The sequence below is a fragment of the Dasypus novemcinctus genome, chromosome 5 (assembly GCF_030445035.2).
Source record: "Dasypus novemcinctus isolate mDasNov1 chromosome 5, mDasNov1.1.hap2, whole genome shotgun sequence".
Lineage (NCBI taxonomy): Eukaryota > Metazoa > Chordata > Mammalia > Cingulata > Dasypodidae > Dasypus > Dasypus novemcinctus.
In genome coordinates this window covers 130,747,122-130,766,455 of record NC_080677.1, presented here as the reverse complement: position 1 = coordinate 130,766,455, position 19,334 = coordinate 130,747,122, and the positions used below count along the sequence as shown (strand labels likewise).

The 19,334-nt window shown below is 40.7% G+C and overlaps 1 long non-coding RNA gene and 1 other non-coding gene across 2 annotated transcripts in view; one reads left to right on the top strand and one right to left on the bottom strand.

The window, feature by feature from the left end:
• Nucleotides 1-19,334, top strand: part of LOC131278550 (uncharacterized) — a 202,091-nt gene that overhangs the window by 85,567 nt on the left and 97,190 nt on the right. The gene's annotated exons all lie outside the window — the stretch shown is intronic.
• TRNAC-GCA (transfer RNA cysteine (anticodon GCA)) lies at nt 17,570-17,641 on the bottom strand. The gene has a single exon. It is a non-coding gene; the product is annotated as a tRNA-Cys (tRNA).

Here is a 19,334-nt window from a genome sequence, read left to right as displayed (position 1 = left end):
GGGCTTCCTCCCCGCTGGCACTTGCTTTTTTAAAACTTTTTAATTAACTTTTTGACAGATTATGCACCATTCACTTACTTGTTTGGCTATAGTATAAAGGCCCATATACCCGAAATGCTTGAGGACCAGGTCACACATGGCCTGTACTTCCCAGTAACTCCCTTTGTGCAAAACTGCTAGTACTTTCCTCATTATTTGCTTATTTAACATTTCCCGTTTGGGAGGAGCCTTTTTCCTTGGCTATTTAAGGTTGCCCCCAACAGTTTTAGTTCTTTTACTTCCTTTTAAGAGAATACAGGGATTTCAATTTCTTTGAGGATGGGGAGTATCAGGACCATTAGTTCCAGAGGGAACAGAGGGAAGCCTCTTTGGCCTTCTCATTAGCCAATTTGTTGCCTTTTGTTTTAAAAGTATATTTTTGATGCCCATTTATATGTACCACGGATATTTCCCTTGGTAAGAGCAGACTGGCTAACACTTGTTTTACTATTTCCACATGGACTAATACCTTCCCTCTGCTATTGATTAATCTCCTTTCTTCCCAAATTTTTCCAAAGATGTGGACTACGTCAAAGGCATATTCGGAATTTGTGTAGACTATACCATTTTTTCCCTCTAGCAATTTAAGGACTTGATTTAATGCATACAGCTCACAAGTTTGAGCTGACCACTCTTGGGCAGTCAGCCAGCTTTTTTTACCCCACAAGTTAGCCCATCAATAACAGCATAGCCACTGTGCCTTTTTCCTTCCAGAACCCTGGAAGACCCATTTATAAACAATTGTTCCCCCAAATGTAAGGGAAGTTTCCCTAGGTTAGGCCCGACTTGGGTTTGGTATTTTATTAAGTCTAAACAATCATGTTCAGGAGTTTCTATCTGATTGGGACCTTTCCAAAGGAAAGAAGTTGGGTTCAGACTATGATCAATTGTCAGGATTAAATTATCTTTTTCTATTAGAATTGCCTCATATTTCAGAATTTGGGAATCCGTTAACCACTTTCCTGCTTTTTGAGACAAAATAGTCCTGACCTGATGAGGGGTGCCAACAACTAAGGCCCTCCAAAGGTCAGTTTCCTGCTTTCTTTGACTAAGAGAGCAACTGCTGCCATGGTCTGAACACACCTTGACCATGCCCTGGAGACAGGGTCCAGGACATGGAAAGGAAGGCCACAGGTTTTTTTTGGCCTCCCAGATCTGGGTTAGGACTCCCAGGGCTGTCCCCTTATCTACTGTAACAAACAGATGGAAAGGTTTTTCAGCAGAGGGGAGGGCTAGAACAGGGGCTTGCGCCAATGCCCATTTGAAGCCCTCTGCTTTTACTTCCTCTTCCTTCCATTCTAATTTGTTAGGCTCCTCCTCCAACAGTTTTTGGTATAACCCCTTGGTTTGGGATGCATAAGAATTTATCCATAATCTACAATATCCCACCAATCCCAAAAATCTTAGTTCTCTTTTTGTCTGGGGAAGAGGTAATTTAGTAATAGCCTGAATGTTTTTTGGATTTATTTTTCTCCTTTCCTCACCAATGAGATCACCCAGGTATTTTACTTCCTTTTTTCACAAATTGTAGCTTACTTTTTGACACTCTTAGCCCTTGATCTCCCAGGAAATTTAATAAGCTCTTTGTCATTTGGACCACTACTTGCCTTTTTTTAACCTAATGCTGGTGTATCACCTACATATTGTAAAAGGGAAATTTCAGATGGGACTGCAAATTTTTCCAATACTTTTTCAGTTCCTGCACAAAGAGGTTAGGGGATTCTGTGAAGCCTTGGGGTAAAACTGTCCACCTATATTGCTGGTTTCTTTTTTCCTGTAGAGGTGCTGTGGGCTACGGGTGGGAGGCTCTTTGTCTCTTCAGAGATAACCTTAACCTAAACTGTCTGTCCTGACTTGTGGGTGTGGAAAGGTAAGAGGCTGCAGTCCTGCTCTTGGTGACCATGGCAACAACTCCAGTCCCAGGAGGCAATTTAGCAATGCAAACTCTATACATACCAGTCAGTCCAGGGAAACTCTGATGGTGGTAATGCCAAAAGTTAAGGGAACTTGGACTTGGCCTCGAATGAGAAATACAATATAGCCTGTGCATGAATTCAAAATCATCTAATTCTATATCCAAGTGTGCCTAGTCTCTAGAAATCCAGTTAAGTGATAAGGGCTTTGAATGTTCAGAAAGGATGTAAAACTGAATGTGTATTCAAAGTTGCATCCAGACGGAATGTGGGCAAGATGCTAATTCAAGCTCACCTGAGGTGTGGGCTATATGTTAATTCAAAACCTACCTGGTACTCAGGCAGAGACTTAACTAACAAAGAAAGTAGTTTTCTTTGATAAAAGCACCATTTGACTCCCCACCCTGTATAAAAAGAACTTGAAAATCTTGTTTGGGGCTGGGGTTTGAAACAGAAAGCACCCAAGTCCGGCCTGTTGTCAATAAACCATTTTTCCTTCTCAAAATCATTCCTGAGTCCTGGCCTTTCTATACGCAAATAATTGAACCTCCTCAAATTCTACAACAGAGGGATCCTTCCACTCAAAGACAAACAAGACTCTACTCTCTGGATCAAGGGCACAGGCCCAAAAGGCATCCTTTAGATCTGTTACACTAAACCATTTATGATGGCAGGGGATTTTACTAAGGAGAGTGTATGGATTTGGGACTACTGGGTGTTGAACCCAAATGATTTGATTAATGGCCCTTAGATCTTGTACCATCCTCCACCTACTGTCGGATTTCTGAACGGGCAAGATAGGAGAATTGAAGGGGGGACATGCAGGGCTCCAAGAGCCCATCCCGAAGGAGGTCTTCAATGATGGGTTGAAGTTCCTGCATCCCCTTAAGGGGAATGGGAAGTTGTTTTTAATAAATAATTTCCCTTTCCTTTTAAAATTTGATTTTAATAGGGGTTACCTGCAAACCCACTTTATTTCCTTTTCTCACCCACACTTCCTCTCTAATATCTTTTTCATCTTCTTTAGTGAGCATGGCTAAGACTACTTTTATCTGCCCATTCCTTATTTTCAAATCCAAGCCCATGAATACTATTAAGTCCCTTCCCAACAAGTTACTCCCGGCTTCTGGGATGTACAACAGAGGGCTTACAGTTTGATTGTTTTCCCAATAAATATTAGTGGGAGAAAGAATGGGGACCTCAAATCCTTCTCCTTTTACCCCTGAGACTGTAAGGGAACTGCCAGAGAGTTTGGTTCCTTTGGAAAGATAAGTTACAGAGGATCCGGCTGTGCCAGTGTCCACTAGAAATGTGATTTCCTGATATGGGCCCACCCTCAGATTTGCTAAAGGCTCCTGGTGGGCTTTAGAAGTGAGGAGCCTCAGACCCCCCCCCCCCCAATCCTCAAAATTCATGGGGGGGATTACCCAGACTCTCTTTCTTTAAACTCAGGCATTCCCTTTCCAAATGACTAGGCTTCCCACAGTGGTAGCACCCTGCAGAGCTTTACATTCTTCTTGCCACCTTATCTAAATAAGCCCATTTTGCATCTTTATTTCACCTCTACCTGTTTCCTCCCTGACTCATCTCCAGTCTTTTCCTAACCATTTGATCATCTGTGCTTATAACTTTTGCTTTTTGTTTCTGCTTTTCCTCCTCTCTCCTTACAAACACTTTTTGGGACACTCTTAATAACTCTTTATGGCTTATTTATTCATCCTTCTATTTTCTGAATCTTCTTCTGAATGTCAGGCCTAGATCCCTTCACATAGCTGACCTTTAACATTCCCTGAGCCACAGGATCATCAGGGTCCATCCCTGAATATTTCCTCACTTGGTCCCTCAATCGTTGCAGGTAAGCAGAGGAAGTTTCATCCTTCTCCTGGGCTACTTTAAAGGCCTTATTTAGGTTTTGAGATTTGGGTACCGCCAATTTGATCCCTTGTATAATGAGGTCTCTAAGATCTTTTTTGTGTTCTGTCCCCCAAGTCATTCTTACCCCAGTTAGGGTCTGTGTTTGGGAACTTCTGTTCTGCTGCCATTACCCCCTGTCCGGGTGGATGCTGCCTTTCCCACTCCTTCATAGCTGCCCTCCGCACCATTCCTCTTTCTTCTCCTGTAAGGAGGATATTCAGTATGGACATAAGTTCAGGCCAGGTGTATAAACTAGGACCTAGGAATTGATTTACTTGTTCAGCCAGCCCCATTGGATTTTTCATTAGTAATTTCATCTCATTTTTGAAGTTTCTTACTTCAGTATTGTTAGTGCGGCATTTACATAGCCAATCTCCCCAGCCCCATTGGTTACTTCTCTCAGTGGATACAAAGGCTCAATGGAGTTTTGTTCTTTCACTCTCTTTTCCTTAGATGTTCTAGGGAATGGAATATTTTGTATATTTTTCTTACACTGTTTCAATTCTTTCCCCAGCTGTTGGTGGGTTGTAACCGGTGGGGCTGTTGGCCCTGCTTGATTTTCCAGTTCCCCAGGGTTTACAATGGTTTCTCCTGGGCCCTTTAAGTCTAATGGCCCTTCTCCTGGGAGGGGAGGGGGAACATAGGAGGAGGGAGATTAGACAGGGGACCTCAGGGTTTAGTTTCTAAAGCTTTTTTTCTGCAACTTTAGTTTCTGCAAGCTTAGTCTCCGGGTCTGGATTTTCAGCTTTCATAGGATAGAAAGTGGTCCCCTTTCCATTTAACCAGCACATGGCATAGATTCTTCTTTGGAGAAGGATGTTTTCCCATTAACATACAGAACAAGGTCAGCACAAAGCCAAATCCTCATTTGCCCCATATTTTGGCCAGAATACATCAAGCAGTAAAATACTTTCCTTGGTCCAGATACAATAGCAGTATTTAATCATTTTCTTCTTGTCTTTCCCCCTGGTCCGATCACTATCGGTCCAATGCCTTAACATCCTCCCTAATGGACTATCTGGAGGAATGTCTCCAGGGGATCCTACAGATACCCTCTTTTCCTTTTTCCCAGTTGACTGCCTCTATTTCCCATTCTGAATCTTGTCTGGGTCTCACTCTCTTGAATCTTTCGCTTTGTCTGTGTTCAGCCCTTTCCCTCATGGGAGAAGGGAAACGCGAATTGGGACACTGCACTCACTATACACCATATGTCACGAGTCTCATGCATGCTCAGTTAACCTCAGACTCATCAGAATTCCTGACCACCAAGGTAACACTTAATAGCCTTTGTTCTTACCTTGGTCCATGCATGGAGTTACCTGGTTAATGAGAGGCAGATTTTCCTTTCCCTTTTGCCCGTCCACAATCAGCAGATCTAAGCATCTGTTCTCAGACCTCTTGGCTGCCAGAGGTGAGGCGCCTGCTGGTGGAGTCCAAGACCACTTAAGCAGCAGGGCGCGCCTCCCCATCATCCACCCCGGGGGTCCACTTTCTGAAGCTTCAGAATCCCGGGTGAGCCCCCAAAGCTGTAAGAAGTAAATCTTCTTTTAGAAGAAAATAAGGCTCATCCAATTGTAGAGAAGAAAATAATTTATTCTCAATCTTGCAAGAAGGGGTGCACAACCAGAAAATGTGGCTGGCGCCCCGAACAAAGAGAAATGACACAATTTATATCCCTAAGCCTAGGACGCAAGCCCTTCTTCTCCATAGACTGGATACTTCAGAGGTTACAACCTATCCGAGAAGATCTAACTTTTCCACACAAATGTTTGTGATTAACCGCTTCCCTCATCACATTCCAACCATTTTAGTTTTTACCTGCTCCCCTTTGCCAAATAAGGAATGGAATTTAGTGCTGAATTGGTACTGACTTTGCTCTTTCTTGGGCATCTTTTTTTTACTGCTATAGGACTGGCTTAAGCTGGTTTCCTTTGTTTCTGCTTAACCCGGGAATAGGAAACTGAGGCAGTAGGCTGCTAGGTTACATTAATTAATATTTTTTCCTTTATGTGAAAATTAAACTAATCTTTGTTTCTTACAGTATAGAAATATAACTGATTTTTGAGTGTTGATTTTGTATCCTGTAAATTTGCTGAATTCATTTATTATTTCTAGCAGTATTTTTGTGGATTCTTTATGGTTTCTACATATAAATAAGATCATGTTGTCAATGAACTGGAATAATTTTACTTCTTTTCCAATTTGGATGTATTTTATTTCTTTTTCTTGACTAATTGCTCTGGCTATAACTTCCAATACTATTTTAAAAAGAAGTGGTGAAAACAGGCATCCTTCTCTGGTTACTGATCTTAGGGGGAAAGCTTCCAATTTTCATCATTGAGAATGATATTAGGTATAGGTTTTTCATATATGACCTTTATCATGTTTTAGAAGTTCTCTTCTATTCCTAGTTTATTGAGTGTTTTTATGATGAAAACGTGTTGGATTTTGTAAATATATTTTCCGTACCATTTGAGATGATTATATATGTGTATGTGTTTCCTTCATTCTATTAATGTGGGGTATTACACAGATGGATTTTCTTATGTTGAACCACTCTTGTATTCTAGGATAAATCCCACTTGGTCATGGTGTATAACATTTTTTTTTTTAAGATTTATTTTTATTTATTTTCCCCCCTGCCCTTCTGTTGTTTGTGCTTACTGTCTGCTCTCCATTTGTTCATTTTCCTTTCAGAAAGCACTGGAAACCAAATCTGGGACCTCCCATGTGGGAGAGAGGCACCTAATGACTTGAGCCACCTCCACTCTCCCCTTTTAATATGTTGTTGAGTTTGGTTTGCCAGTGTTGTGTTAAGGAATTTTACACCTATATTCATAAAAGAATATTAGCCTGTAGTTTCTTCTCTTGTACTGCCTTTTTCTGGCTTTAGTATCAAGATAGTACTGGTCTGATGGAATGAATTAGGAAGTATATCCTCCTTTTCAATTTTTTGGAAGAGATTGAGGATTTGTGTTAATTCTTTTTAAAATATTTGGTAGATTCCATCAGGGAAGCCATATGGATTTGGACTTTTCCTTGTTGGGAGGTTTTTGATTACTATTTAAATCTCCTTACTTGTTATATGTCTATTCAGATTTTCTGTTTTTGTTTTTTTTTCTTAAGTCAGTTTGTTAAGTTTATGTGTTTCTATGTCAACCAATTTTTAGGTGTACAATTGTTCAGAGTATTCATTTATAATCCTTTTTTATAACTGTAAAATTGATAGTACTGTCCCACTTTCATTTCTTAATTTGGTAGTTTGAGTCTTCTTTCATTTTTTCTTAGTGAATCAAGTTAAAAGTTTGTTAATTTTGTTCATCTTTTCAACAAACCAACTTTTTGGTTTCATTTATTTTCTCTGTTGTTTATCTATTCTCTATTTGATTTATCTCCATTCCAATATTTACTATTTCCTTCTTTCTGCTAGTTTTGTTTTTACTTTGTTGTTCTTTTCTAGTTCCTTAAGGTGTACATTTAGGTTATTAATTTTATATATTTCTTCTTTTTAAATGTAGGCATTTATGGCTTTACATTTCCCTCTGACCATTGCTTTTTCTACATCCTGCAAATTTTGGCATGTTGTGTTTTCATTTGACTCAAAGTACTTTCTAGTTTCTCTTGTGCTTTCTTCTTACCCACTGATTGTTTAAGAATGTGTTAATTTCCACAAATTCATGCAATTACTGTTACTGATTTCTAGTTTCATTCTATTGTCATATAATCAAGGTATTTCATATGATTTCAATCTTTAAAAATTTATTGAGATTATTTTGTGGCCTAACAAGTGGTCTATCTTGGAAAATGATCCCCTAAGCACTTGAGAATTATGTCTTCTGCTGTTGTTGGATAGAGTAGTCTATAAATGCCGCATCTGTAAACACTTGGTTTATAATGTTCAAGTTCTCTATTTCTTTATTGATCCAATGTCTGGTTATTCTATCCATTATTAAAAGCCTAGTATTGAAGTTTCCAACTATTATTAAAGAATGTCTATTTCTCTCTTCAATCCTGGCAATTTTTTTTCTTCACATGTTTTATTTTTTTTAATTAAAAATTTTTTTTTGTCTTTATTTTTTTAATGTTACATTCAAAAAAATATGAGGTCCCCATATACCCCCCATCCCCTCACTCCATTCCTCCCCCCATAACAACAACCTCCTCTATCATCATGAGACATTCATTGCACTTGGTGAATACATCTCTGAGCACTGCTGCACCTCATGGTCAATGGTCCATACCGTAGCCCACGCTCTCCCACAGTTCACCCATAGGAGGACATGCAATGTCCGGTAACTGTCCCTGCAGCACCACCTGGGACAACTCCAACCCCCGAAAATGCCCCCACATCACATCTCTTCCTCCCACTTCCTACCCCCAGCAGCCACCATGGCCACTTTCTTCACACCAGTGCCACATTTTCTTTGATTACTGATAACAATTGTTCATGAATAGAATATCAGTAAGTCCACTCTAATCCATACTTTATTCCTCCATCCTGTGGACCTTAGAATGGTTGTGTCCACTCCACATCTATATCAAGATGTGGTTTAGATTCCACATGGATGCTGGATGCAATTCTCCTGCTTTCAGTTGCAGGCACTCTTGGCTCCCTGGTGTGGTTAACCTTCTTTACCTCCATGTTAGCTGAGTGGGGTAAGTCCAATAAACCAGAGTGTAGGGGTTGCAAGTCTGTTGAGGCTCAGGGCCTGGTTATCACATGGTCAGTCTAGAGATTCAGGTCCCCTGGTTATACACTAAACCCCAGTACTAACTACAGATCTGGTAGAAGTAACAGGAGAGGCTTGTGGACAAAGATCACATCTGAGTCCAGCTCCATCACACAGAAACACAAACTCCAAAGTAGGGCCAACTGACATGGCACTGAACTCCATCTGCCTGCCATGACCATAGAACTTGTGGGTCTCTGTAGCCCTCAGAAGAACCAATACCTGGAGGTTGTATCTACTTTATCTGTCTCTGGGACTCTGCTGAGGTGTGCATAAGAGCGACCCCTCTGATAACCTCCCGGCTCTTTTTGGTGACTCATAGCCATATAAACTCATTTGTCCTTTCCATTTCCCCCTTTTGTTCAGGTAAAAAGCATTTTTAACTCCTGGTATTATATGTAGACTGAGATATTCTGCTGGTCCGAGTTGACCCTTTTATTTGAGGTCATTTTCTAGTTACATCGTCAGCTGGTACTTGGTTGTAATCCCTCAGTGCCAGGGAGGCTCATCCCCAGGAGTCATGTCCCACGCTGGGGGGAAGGCAACACATTTACATGCTGAGTTTGGCTTCAAGACTGGCCACATTTGAGCAACATGGAGGCTCTCAGGAGGCAACTCTTAGGCACTCTGCAGCTCTAGGCCTTGTTCTTATTTCAGGTGCACAGGCTTACAAGCATAGTCATTAGTATCAAGGGCTCATTGTTGGACCTTCCTTTTTTTTTGGTCTTTGCTATTGCACTTGGGGGATTGTTGTCTTCATATATTTTAGAAGTCTGTTGTTAGGTTCATAATATGTTTAAAATTGTGATATCTTTTTGCAGGATTGACTCTTTTACCAATATAAAATGTCCTTCTTTGTCTTGTGTTACCTTTTTTGATTTAAGTCTATTTTGTCTGACAACAATATAGTAACTGTATCTCTTTTTTGGTTACTATTGGCATAGAATATCTTTTCCCATCCTTTTGCTTTCAACCTCTTTGTGTCTCTGTCTGTCTGTGAGACTCTTATAGACAGCAGACAGAGGGTCATGTGTTCTTTCCCCGCCCCCCAATCTACCAATCTCTGCCCTTTCATAGAGGAGTTTATTTACTTTTAAGTAATTATTAATAAGAAAGAAGTTACTTCTGCCATTTGACTATTTTTTTCTGTATGTCTTATATGTTTGTTGTTGTTCCTTAATTCTTCCATTACTCCCCCTTTTTGTACTTAGTAATTTTTTAGTGCACCATTTGATTCTCTTCTTTCCTTTTCTGTGTATTTTTTAGTTATTTTCTTAGTGGTTTCCTTGGGATTACAGTTAGCATCTTAAACTTCTAACAATTTTGTTACTGCCAATGTAGTTTCAGTAGTATGCAAACATTCAGTACCTATACACTTCCACCCCTCCCATTTTGTATTTTTATTGTCTCATGTTATGTCTTTATATATCATGTGCCCATTAAAATAAATATATAATTCTTACTTTATACATTTGCCTTTTAAATCATATAGAAAAAAGGGAAGAATTGCAAACCAAATTACAATAATACTGGCACTTATATTTGCCTATGTAGTTACCTTTATCAGTGTTCTTTATTCCTTCTTATGGCTTTGAGCTACTCTCCAGTGTTCTTTCATTTCAATCTGAAGAACCCCTTTTAACATTTCTTGGAGGATAGTTCCACTGCTAATGAATTCTCTCAGTTTATGTTTATTTAGAAATGTCTTAATTTTCCCCTCATTTTTTTTTCAATTTGTATTTATGGGCATTTATTATAGAAACCTAGATTTTGAATATTGGAGGTATGATTGAGTCCATCGGGTGGGATTCTTTACATTCCTCTGATGACTTACCCTATCACCTTCTGAACTTAATTCATGAGCACAGAAGCATAACTATTTTTTTAAAGGGGGTTACCAGAGATCAACCCCAGTATCTCAAACATGGGAAGCAGGCTCTCAACCACTGACCTACATCTGCTTCCCAATTAGAGTTGTTTTTTTCAGTTTTGCCTTTTTGTTTGTTTTGTTTTGCATTTTAGGAGGTACCAGGGATTGAACCCAGGACCTTGCACTTGGGAAGCAGGTACTCAACCACTTGAGCTACAGCTGCTCCCCTCCCCCTCATTCTTAAAGAGTAGTTTTGCTAGATATAGAATTCTTGGTTGATTTTTTTTTTTTTTTCTTTCAGGATATTGCGTTCTGGCATCCATGTTTCTGAGGAGAAATTCATTGTTAGTCTTATTGAAGATTGAGTTGTTTCCCTCTTGTTGCTTTCAACAGTTCCTCTTTGTGTTTAAGACTTTTCTTTTCTTTTCTTTTTTAGGAGGTACAAGATACTGAATCTTGGACCTCATAAATGCAAAGCAGGCACTCAACCACTGAGCTACACCAATTTTGTTTGAGTTTTGATAACTTGATTATAATGTGTCTCAGTATGGATCTCTTTGAATCTATCCTGCTTAGAGTTCATTGAGCTTCTGGGATGTGTATATTTATGTCTTTCATCAGATTTGGGGAGTTTAGGGCTATTATTTTTTCATGTACTTTTCTGCCCCTTTCTCTCTCTTTCTTCACCTCTGGAAATACTTTAATGCATATGATAGTATACTTCATGGTGTCCCAAAAACTCTTTCAGGCTCTGTTCACTTTTCTTCATTCTTTTTTCTTTCTGCTACTTTTAAACTGGATAATTTCAATGATCTTATCATCAAGTTCACTGATTCTTCTGTGTGCTCAAATCTCTTATTGACTCTCTGTAGTGAAATTTTCATTTAAATTATTGTACTTTTCAGCACCAGAATTTCTGTTTAGTTCCTTTTTATAATTTCTATTTCTTTATTGATATTCTTATTTTGTTTATACATTTTTTTCCTGATTTACTTTAATGATTTGTCCATGGTTTTCTTTAGTTCATTGACCATGTTTAAGATAGTTGATTCAATATCTTTGATTAGCAATTCCAATGTCTGGACTGTCTCAGGGATGGTTTCTGTCAAGTTCTTTTTTCCTGTGACTAGGCCATACTTTTGTGTTTCTTTGTGTGTTTTATAACATTTTCTTTTTAAGAATTGAATTTATAATGTGGTAAATCTAGAAACCTAATTCTCCCATTCCTCAGAAATGTGGATTTTTGCTTGTTAATGGTTGGAGTCATCCAGTTATGACTTTTCCAAACTATTCTTTCAAAGTGTGTATTCCATTTTGTACATGGTTATTGAAGTTTCTGTTCCATTATCTCTGGAATCAACAATGATCTGACAGAGATTTCCTTAAATGTGGAAGATAAGCAGACTCTCCCTTCGTCAAGCACTCCCCTGGTTGTTATATGTGTCTGATTAGGTTCCAGAATTGCAAAGAATTCCTGGAAAAAGTTGCATCCACTTTCCAGTTTAATGATTGCTTCAGTAGAGGGACTGGTGCCTAGGGCTTCCTACTGCACCATTTTGCATCTTCTGAGTTTCAACATTTTTGACGTAAAAAGAAAGTCAAGTCAGGAATATGCCTTCTGTTAAATATAAAAGTCTTTTCTTTATAGAATAGGACAAGGAACATTATAGCCCAAAGCAGGGTGGGGGCACCAGGTAGCTATAAATAGATTCAACCCCTTAGCAGCAAAATATTAGACCCACCATCCTGGAACTTTAAGTTTGGAACAATAGAAATCAAACTGCTATTAGAGGTTATTTGGCTGGTGATATTACAGGTAATTTAAATTTTCTTCCAGATGCTTTTATGTGTTTTCTAAATTTTCTATATTTTAAAATTCAATAAGTATTTGTTGAGAATCGACAATGTATTCAAACAGGCAAGGCATTGACATGAGATTTTTTTTAAGTTTTTTTTTTTTTTTTTTTTTTTTATGACAACACTGAAATTTTATGTGTAATAGAAATAATTGAATCACATACCTAGAAAGTCTTATATGCCCCTCTGGGTGGTTCTGATTCTGGCATTTATCAGATGTTTTAGTTGCTAAGATGGATTAGTGAGTTGCCTCACCAAAGGTACATCTTCCGTATAACCTACTGTGTGATGTATCCTGCTGTGGGGCAGGGGCTTGGCCAGGATGAGGAAAGGCCCTTTCAGTTCAAGGGGCCTTTGGTATTTGTCATTGAGCCACCAAAACAGCCAGGATTTTTGCCTCTCCAATGGTGCTGATCTGATGGTTTGGGGCCTCCTGGGAGAGCTGGAATTGTTCTCTAGCTTAGCATGGAGGTTGCAATCTCTCAGGCCAAATGCCTGCAGTTTTGTCAACCTAGTCTGTGGGAGACTCTTCCAAAGTCAATAACTTGATCACAGGATGAGGGAAGAGGAAAAGAGAGAAGATAATGACAGAGAAAACCAAAAGCCATCCATTGATTCTAGAGGGAATGGTGTGGTGACCCCAGATAGGTCTTAAGGAAAGAGAAACTGCAGATCAAGGCAGAGGAATTTTCTGGAGTTCAAATGAAGACAGAAGAGAGTTAACTCATTACCAGAAAGGGGTAAGTTTGCAGTATGATGGATCTGCCTGGCCCAGGCACAGAGTAGCAGCAAATAGAAATCACCATGCACTGTAGTGTGCGAGTGGGGCCACACTTGTTAATAGTGTTAAATCAAAGCTCTGTTGGAGAGGGGGTATAATTCAGGGGTAGAGCATTTGACTGCAGATCAAGATGTCCCTGGTTCAAATCCAGGGGTCACATGGCTGCTTAACCTTTTATCCTCTGAACCAGTTCTTATTCCAACTTCTTTTCCCACACTGAAACTTCCTATGAGGAGGGAAGAGAAGAGGTGGTTCAGGACCTTTCAGTTACAACTTATCGGTCTCTTGAAGACACAGAAGAGCTCCACTACCCAACCTTCCTGTGCTGATTCAGTCCTTCTCTGTGGTATTTGGTAAACATTAATGTTATTATTTAACTGCCTGCCACCCGAACCTTCTTCATGTATTTTGGGCACCCAAAATAGTGTGAGTCTTGGTGGAAAGTACAGCTCTGCAAACTGCTACACCAAACAAATATGTCAGACACTTAGACCCCCTAATTGCTGGTGTTAAGGGCATGGCTCAAACTTTAAATGTGGAATGAGTAACACATAGAAACAAGAGACCAACTATCCTTTATTCCAGGAGTGGCAGAGCTCTGTCACCAAAGTAGAGCTGCTGGCTGCATCCAGTATTCAGTGGGGGCTGCAGTGGCCCCCTGACCAGGATGCTGCTCTGCTGTAACCTTGGCTGTGAGCCTAGAGCTCCAACCTTCAGTACTCTGAGCTTCCTGATACACTGTCAGAAATTGTTTTGTCTGTTTCCATTAGTCGCAGTCCATTTCTATTTTTATCTCTACTTACTATGACTAGTACAGAAATTGGTACCAGGAGTAATTTTCAAGCAAGAGATTCCCAGGGGAATGGGGTGTGGGAGAATTTGGGATTAATTGTCAAACCTGGTTGTACTGAAGTCAGTACAAATCCAGTTGCTCCTTTCTGGATGGGAATCTAGCAGACCATGGTATATAGCCTCAAAGCAGCAGAGTAAATTGCTGCTGTGGTCAGCTGGAATGAAGTGCCCACTGAAAGCAAGACTTTGGAAGACCCAGTAACTGCTGCCATAAGTCAGAATGAAAAGCTGCAGGGTGGGTGGCTAATTTTAGTGGAACTGGGAATTACTATATCCCATGTACAGCTTTTTGTATCAATCACAAACGGTACTATAGGGCTTTCTATGTCTGGGCTACAATAATCTTATCTAAGGCACTCGCATGGTTTAGCAGAAAACCAAAGACAAATTTCCACCCTGAAGTTGTTAAATTAAGTTAAATTCGTGACCTCCCTGATCTCATGTGTGAAAGTGGGACATTTATCAGGAAAGAGTACTACTCCAAAAATTATAAGGGGGATTTATGAGAGGATGTAGTGAATTCATTGTAACCATTTAAATATTCCTCCAAATCTCCATGGCAGCTAAAGCAGCCCCTCTTGTCCTGGCTACTGGAAATTCTTTTCTTTTTTTTCTTAATTAATTAGTTAATTAATTTCTCTCCCCTTCCCTCCGACCCTGCTTGTCTGTTCTGTGTCTATTTGCTGCATATTCTTTCTTTGTCTGCTTCTGTTGTTGTCAGCGGCACGGGAATCTGTGTTTCTTTTTGTTGCAACATCTTGTTGTGTCAGCTCTCCATGTGTGCGGCACCATTCCTGGGCAGGCTGCACTTACTTTTGTGCTGGGCAGCTCTCCTTACTGGGCGCAGTCCTTGCGTGTGGGGCTCCCCTAAGCGGGGGACACCCCTGCGTGGCCCCGCACTCCTTGCGCGCATCAGCACTGTGCATGGGCCAGCTCCACACGGGTCAAGGAGGCCCGGGGTTTAAACCGTGGACCTCCCATGTGGTAGACAGATGCCTTAACCACTGGGCCAAGTCCGCTGCCTGGAAATTCTTTAAGAATGTCATGTATCCCTGGTTCCATCCACCAAGTGTCAGGTGCTGCCCTATCATCATCATAACCAAAAACATGCTACAGTTTGATAAAGGAAGGGACAATGTGGGTCTCCAGGCAGATGCATCTTACAGGGGAAAGATGCACAGCCAAGGGTGTGGTCTGACCTTCCTAGGCAAGGGCTCAGCCCGCAGAGTGAGAGATCTCTTGTTCCAGTTCAAATACCCCTTTGGGCCTTGGATTTGGACCCCAAAACAGTTAGACTTAAGCTCAGTACCTGCTCCTCCAGATGATCTGAGGCCTTCAGAGACAGCTCTGGCCAAATACCTCCCCTATGCTCAGCTCAGCATGTCCAAGGCCAAGAATTTTGCCTTGGGAAGAAAGAAGAGGAAAGGTAGGAGATGGAAGAGAAAGGAAAATCCAGCCAAAAGTCTAATGGATGATGGTGGGGTAGAGAGAAAGTACTAGGGAGGTTGGGTTTTAGATGAGTGTGCTCAGGAAGAGGTGCAATAGGAAGGAAGTGGGGACTATTCCACTAACAAGTGATTTTCAAAGCCAATGCATCCAGCTAGAGACAGAAGGAAGGGAATGTACAGGGCAGAGAAGGCTTATGGGCATTCAAATGAAGGGTTAGTGGAAAAGGAGAGGGTAAATTTTTAACCAGAAAGTGGTTTGTTTGCTTCAAGCAAGTCAGACAGGTCACTGGGGCTGACTAGAAATAAACAAAAACTACAGTTTCCTTGAGGATTCCTGGGGCAGGCCACAATTATTAAATAGCATCAATTAGGAAACATGGTTAAACTGGGCTTCTGATACAAAGGAAGAGCATTTGATGCAGGCCAGGAGATCCATGGTTTAGGTCCTGATGCCCTTGTTAGTACTAGACATAGACTGGAAATCATTCCCCGTTCTCCATCACTCTGAGGAAATGCCTATCATTTTTGGCCCATTGAAGACTTCAGCTGATGAGGAGTGAGAAACAAATGAAGGCAGCAGGCCAGGTCTGTCCTGCCCCAGGGTGGGCTTAGTGGATAGAGCCAAGGACCAGCAATGTGGAAGCTAGTCAGGACCCTATTATTAATGAGGTGTGTGTGCTTGGACATGTCTTTTAATTAAAGACTCTTTTAAAACATATAACAAGAGACAACAAATTAAATCTCTGTGGTTCCCAATTCTGACTTTTCATTAGAGGCATCTGAGGAGCTTGTTAAAAATAGAGTTGCTTGGCCCCATTTCCAAGTAATCTGCCTTAGGAGGTCTGAGGTGGAGCCTGTGAACTTTTCTTTTAATAAAAGCACACTGTCCACTTTCCCTACCTTACACACCAGATGACTGTGATGGGCAGTACAGATTGGGAACCACCCCTTTAGATTAGCCCAGATGCCTTCCACTGAGGCATCCATGATTTTTACAGTGATGTCCTCAGCTATGGACTGACGGAGGTGGGTGTTGGACATAGGGAATGGAAGGAGGCCAAGTGGGCAGAGGCAGGGGATTATGCAAAGAGAATGGCAAGCAGGAATGCCTTCTGTCTGTGGTAGAGCAGAGATGGTGGAATTACTAGATATAAGAAGGCGGCTCAGTGTTTTGAAGGAATCTGATTATAATTACAGAGGTCAATGCTATTCATTAGACAGAGACAAAAGTGTGAGCTTATAAGATCAGACCAAAAGGTTCAAATCCAGGTGCTCCCTACCTCTTCTTATTTTTACTCACTGAGTTTTGGAACTGTGATTCCAGCTTCCTTTCTCTTGCTGGGTCCTGTGATTCTGAATCTGCCTGCATAGGGAAGAGAAAGAGGCAGGTAGGATCTGGGCAGGTCCTCTAAGAAGCCCTAGGTGACTTCTTCCACCATTTTCTCCACTGTCTCATTCCTCTGCCTTAGTCCCAGAGAGTCTCCCAGAATCCTGCTCTTCTCTAGGTCCTATTACGGGAAGGGCAAAGCATGAGTCTTTGGGTGGGTCTGTGAGCCTGGAGCAGCACCATATGTAAGTTCCAGAATTGGGGGAGATGGAGCCTCAGGCCAGGGCCTCCAATCTGCTGCCCAATATGCTGAGCTCAGAAAGCAAAGCACCTACTCCATTGTAGAGGTCATTGAAGCTACTCTTGACGCTTCTACAGAAGCTACTCCTGTGTGCGTATTCTAAGCTGTGTACTGTGAAATACACAGCAGGAGATGTAGACACATGTATTTGGGGAGATGGGAATATAGGTAAAAAGTGAAGTCTCAGTCCCAGCACTGGTGGGATAAAGATTGAGCTGAGTAAGACCCAAATCAGTTCTTTGTAAATCCACCTGAGAGATCTTTTTAAAACACACACACACTGTGTACTTCTAAGAAGCTGTTGGTCAAGACAGTTTTTTTTTTTTTTTTGAGGGGTATGGTGGGGAGGTACCAGGGCCAGGGATTGAACCTGAGACCTTATATGTGGAAAGTGGCACTCAACCACTGAGCTATAGCAGCTCCCCTGGTCAAAGAGTTTTGGCCTGTCTAATGGTTCTCCATTTGGGAAAAGATGTGGTACCAGGTGTTCTGGCCTGTGAGGAGCAAGTAATGCAAGACAAAAGTGAGAAAAAAAACAGGGGGCACCCGGATTTGAACCGGGGACCTCTTGATCTGCAGTCAAATGCTCTGCCCCTGAGCTATACCCCCTAGCCTGGTAGGGAGGTTCAACTCTGTCCTTTAACCTGTTTTGAAACACCTTGACTGGCAGTCTTGCTGGTTGGGATGTCCTAATCAGCTCAATTTCTCTGAATTCTGGCCTCCCTCCTGCCATGAACCAGCCATTCTTTCCCTTATCACTTGGGTGTGTACCAGGCAGTCCCTGGTTTATACCCTGGTAGCCTTGTTGACCTTTACAGTTGGAGGAACATTTAGAATCCAATACTGAAGATAATCCTCTTCAACAAAAACATTTGTAGAGCATCTCTATGTATCAGACACCCTGGCATGGGGCATAACTGCATAGGTGACAGTACTTTTCCCTACACTGAAAGCAGGTTCAAAACCCTTATCTGGCAGGTTACTTAATGACATAGAATAATCATAATAATTCATCAAATGAAAAAGTAGATTACAAATTGGTATGTCCGAGTGAAATTATAAATGATTTTAGCTTTTTTATTTGTCTTTATTTTTTAACTTTTCCATGTTGAACAGCTTTCTTTTGTAATAAAAAAATGTTACTTAGGAAAAGTTATGTACTCTACTGAGTTTCACATCTAGGAATTTAACCTTAAGAAATACTCATATTGTTGTAGAATTTGAGAGAGGTTCAATTATTTACGTATAGAGAGGCCAGGATTCAGGAATGATTTTGAGAAGGAAAAATGGCTTATTGACGGCTGGCCAGACTCGGGAGCTTTCTGTTTCAATCCCGAGCCCTGAACAAGATTTTTAAGTCCCTTTTATACAGAGAGGAAAGGCCAAATGGTTCTTTTGTTTCAGTTCTCAACAGGCTTGAATTAGCATATATATCTTCCACATCTTAGGTAAGCTTTTAGCATGGACCTCAGGCATTCTAGATAAGGTTTTAGCATATTTGGTTTGTATTTCCCCTGAATACTTAATGTTTTTAGACCTTGCATTGTTAAACTGTTCCTTGGGACTGGAGTCCTTGCCATGGTCACCAAGGGCAGGACTGCAGCCTTTTATCACCCCACACCCACAAGTCACAGATAGTTTAGGTTATCTCTGAAGAGACAAAGAGCCTCCCACCCATAGCCCACATCAATATAATGTATGTGGAGATTCATTGAGGTCTTTTTTATATTACCAAAAAATTGGAAATGACCTAAATATCTACTGGCAGGCTATTGGTTAAAAAATTATAGTATATTCATGGGATATGATGCAACAGTAAAAAGTAAAATAGATCCAGAAGCTATCACAGAAAGATGTTTAAATAATACCCTTAAGTGAAAAAAGCAAATTGTGGGGGGAGTGAATGTAGCTCAAGTGGTTGAGCACCTGCTGTCCATGTACAAGTTTCTGGGTTCGACCCTGATGCCCCCTAACAACAAAAACTAAGCATACGAGTGAAAAAATCAACTCAGGGGAGCCGCTGTAGCTCAGTCGTTGAGTACCAGCTTCCCACATGCAAGGTCCAGGCTTAGTCCCTAACCCTGGTACCTTAAAAAAAAAAAATTGCATGACATATATGTATGAGTTCATTTGGGAATTTAAAAGTTAATATAAATACATGTTATTATATTATGCATACATAGAAAGTGTATTTGTGTATGTATATGTATATATATTTTAAATAGTTAACAGTGGTAACCACTGGGGAGGGTGTGTTAAGAAAATTTAGGGAGCAATTGGGGAAACCTTTTATTTTTCAATC